Source organism: Tupaia chinensis, unplaced genomic scaffold (genome assembly GCF_000334495.1).
Source record: "Tupaia chinensis unplaced genomic scaffold, TupChi_1.0 Scaffold000294_1, whole genome shotgun sequence".
Taxonomy (NCBI): Eukaryota; Metazoa; Chordata; class Mammalia; order Scandentia; family Tupaiidae; genus Tupaia; species Tupaia belangeri.
In genome coordinates, this window is record NW_006159779.1 from 1,440,269 (window position 1) to 1,444,189 (window position 3,921).

The 3,921-nt window shown below is 56.5% G+C and overlaps 1 protein-coding gene across 1 annotated transcript in view; it reads right to left on the minus strand.

The window, feature by feature from the left end:
• Positions 1 to 3,921, minus strand: part of BIK (BCL2 interacting killer) — a 42,251-nt gene that overhangs the window by 5,707 nt on the left and 32,623 nt on the right. The gene's annotated exons all lie outside the window — the stretch shown is intronic.

A 3,921-nucleotide genomic window follows, 5' to 3' on the forward strand; every position in this document is an offset into this window, starting at 1 on the left:
TGGTTAAAGGCACTGGACTCCCACATGGCTGACCACAGTTTGAATCCCAGACCTGGTGACTTGCTTTCTCACTTTCTCTCTCTCTCTCATCAAACTGGAAAATAATAATAATAGTTAAATTAAAAAAAAAATCTTTAAAAGATTTTTTTTTTGGAGAGGTTTTTGCTATAAGGCATGCGTGCTCACCAGAAAGAGACCGAGAGAAATCACCCCTCAGGAGGAATGGCCATGCGGCAATCCCTTCTCCATTCTCCTCTTGGGATCTTGGGCACGCACGCACACGCGCCTGGTGTGAGTTTAAGCCACCGGGTCCAGGACTTGAACCTCGGTCAACTACATGGGAGTCCAGTGACGTAGCTATTACATCATCTGCTGGTCTCCCCTACTCCCCAAAAAAGATTTTTGTGATAGAATGCATGAGCTCACCAGAGAGGGAAAGTGAGAAATCACCCCCTGGGGGTGGCCACACCACAATCCCTTCTCCTCTAGTCTCCTCTTGGGATTTGGCACACACATGCACACACGCCCAGCATGATTCTCAAGTCAAGGGTCCAGAACTCAAGCCACATGCCACAGAGTCAGCCACGTGGGATCCAGCACCTTAACCACCTGCCACCTGGTTGGCCCCTCCCCCCCACTCTCAATCTGCTGAGGCCACCCTCGGCCGCCTCCAGCTGCAGCTCCTGCTGTCGCCCAGCCACTGGGCACCTCGGCGAGCCGCTCTGAAGTGAGAGACCCGGGTGACTCCCATTTCCTCCTCCTTGCGAGAGAAAACCAGAGCATAAACAGAGGGGCTCTCGAGAGGCCAGCAGTCCAACAGGAACCCAGGCATTGTGGCCAGCTGCAGTGTGCCCTGGTGACACGGCCACGTGTGGGCTGAGGCCGCTGGTAGCCCAGGCTCCACACCCAGCCCACCCTAAAGAGGGCACAGTGCCACAGTTACAGCTGCTCAGAAGCTGACGGACACATCCTGGATTTTTTTAAGACACTGGAGCTTTGTGAAGTTCATGTCTGGGCCAAGAAGGAAGAGAGCCTACACCTCCCACTGTAACATCCACCCCTGAAGTGGACCGGCTGCAGGCAGGACGCACTGGGTGGCCCTCCTCCGGGACACTGTGAGGCACAAAGTATGTGCTCACTAAAGCCTCCGGCATCCAGGGCAGAGACAAGGCTGGAGACAAAGCAGGCAGAGCTTGGGGAGCCTCCAGGTCCTGGGACTGACTCACCGGCCTTTCTCAAGGCTGTCGGTGAGCACACACCCACGTCATCGCCAGGGACAGACACAAGAAGGGGCACGTACGAGGAGGCCAATGATGGCCTTGGCAGATTGAGAGTGGGCAGGGGCCAACCAGGTGGCGGGTGGTTAGGGCGCTGTCCTGGCCATTGATCTAGAGTTGCAGAAAACGAGTACATGCCCAGAATTTGGCTGGGTGAGAGAGATGGTTGTTGCAGTTCACTACGAGGAAAGCGGAGAAGAGGCAGGCGTCTGTTGTCGATGAAAGCCCGACGTCCACAAGGAGCCGCAGCTGGAGGGCCCAGACAGGTAAACAGGCCCACAATGGCCACAAAGAGCCCACAGCCTGGTACGTACAGCTGCACCTGCCAGACCACACCTTCCCCCTCGGCGGGCGAACTGTCAGGCCTGATCTGGGCAGAGGAGGCCACCCAGCACCCCAGCCCGCCGGCAGGGCAGGAGAGCAGCTGCTGCTGGCACCTGCAGGCAAAGCGCGGACACTCGGGGCTCCAACAGCCCCACCCCGCCCCATGCCGCCAGGCCAGGCAGCCACTGCACAGACAAGGTCTTAGTGGCGTTTGTAAGGACTGTAAATGCCCAACACGGGTACAGTCCTGGCTGCACACACCTCGACAGCTCTCAGAGTGCTCGGCTGCCAAAATCCACGAGGTGAACCCAGCCAGTCGGCGACATCTGATGTCCGAACCACTTCGGAAAACACCGGATAAACAGATATGACTTGGGGGACTTGGTGCCACCTAAGACCAGAGGAGCCTGAGCTGCCTTGCACCTGGGCGTGGAGCTTTTGAAAGGGATGTGGTGACGAGGCAGAGCCCCTTCTCCAGGCCCAGGTGGGCCTCACCAGAGCCACCAAGCAGGCCCCGCACTGCACCTGCAGTCTGGCTTCATGCATATTGTCGTGCTGTGGGCTTGTTAAAGAGCGGGGGAGGCAGGCGCCAGCATTTACATGGGCGGCAGGACGGGCGGCAGGACGGACAGCGGATCCAGAACGGCTCCATGCTGGCACTGCGTGCCGCCTCTGAAAAAAATTTTGACCAGAAAGAGAGAGAGAAAGTGAAAAAGCAAGCTACCAGGTCTGGGACTCAAACCATGGTCTACAATGTGGGAGTCCAGCACCTCAACCAGCACGCCTCCGGCCAGCCCCTGGATGAGATGTTTAACACTGTACAGACTGCAGGCTCTGTGTGTGTCATACAGGAATCGTGCACAGACCCTCTGGCTGCAGTCCTGGGAGGTGTTTGCGGAAGGCCCTTTCCCTGGGAAAGCAGCCCTAGCCCTCATTTGCATCTGTCCCCTCCTCCCCCCACCTCTCCACCAGAAAGCAGCGGCCCTCTGCATGGGGACAGATCTCTTCTCAGGCTGCTGTACCCTCCTGGGGCCCCAGCTTCCTCACCACCCCCAGACAAGGACCACAGTAGACTGGAGCCCTGACATGGACACATGGTCTCTCCTGGCCCAGTGTCCTGTCCACCCCTCACCTGGCAGACACTCTTAGAATCCTTGGGGACCAGTGGGGAAGAGGGTCCTGAACACCAACCAGACTGCTGGGGTCTATAGAGTCGGCGGGGCCCACCTTCCTTCCAGACTTCCCACACCAGCCTCCCTGTCTAGGTGAGCCGGGACACCTGCGTCTCACCTTGGGTCAAGCACCCACCTGGGGGTTATGTCTCGCGTTCTCTCTCTCTGTCTCTGTCTCTCCGGTGAGCACATGTACCCTATACACAAAAATCTCTCTCGAAGAAAAAGGAGAAAGAAACAGGAGCTACATTGGGGCCGACAGGTGGTGTGGTAATGAAGGCACTGAACCCCTGTATGGTCAAACACAGTTCGAGTTCTGGACCTGGCAGCTTGCTTTCTCACTTTCTCTTTTTCTCTTTCTTGCTGGTCAAATTAAAATAAATAAATTAATTAATTAAATTAAATAAATACTTCTTTAAAAAAGGAAATAGGAGCTACTATCGCGAACTTTCAGTATCTATGATACACAGCGCAGGCCTGGCGTGGAGCAGATGTTTGCTGACTGACTATAAATGAAGGCAAGTATCCCCAGAGGAACCCGCGAGGTCACTGCAGCTGTGGATCCAGGAAACTGGACTGATTTTTAGCATCTACTTTTTCCAGCAAATTTGCAAATGAGTTGTTGAAAACCCTTCTTTGGTAGAAGGAAGACACGCCTGCTCAGACTCCAGCCCACACTTACCCTCCTACGCTTTGGCCAATGGAAAAACCAGCCCACTCGGAAACCATATTTTACACTAAGAAGTTAGAATGCAAATTCAAGTGCCGAAGGCAGTGCCACACCCATGACCACGAGGGTGTCTGCAGGGGTGGAGTGGAAGGACTCAGACACTGGAGGCAAGGCTCTGGCCAGGGCTGCCTGCATGTGTGAACAGCTCTGCACCTGCCCGTGTGGCCGCTGGCCCATCTAGGTAAGGGGGACCCGCCCAGGGCAGGTCAAAGCCCAGGCGAGCAGCGGTCTGCCCAGGGCGGCACAAAGCAGGGGCTCAGCAAGGCAGCAGGGCCCCAGGCAGGCAGGACGTGAGCTCCTGGTGGGGGCACTCAGACCCCGTGCGCTCACCTGGCCCTGCTGAAGATATGCAGGCAAGACTCGAACACTCCCCACTTCACAGTGTGGGCAGGGCCAGACTGGGCCACGGGGGTGGGGG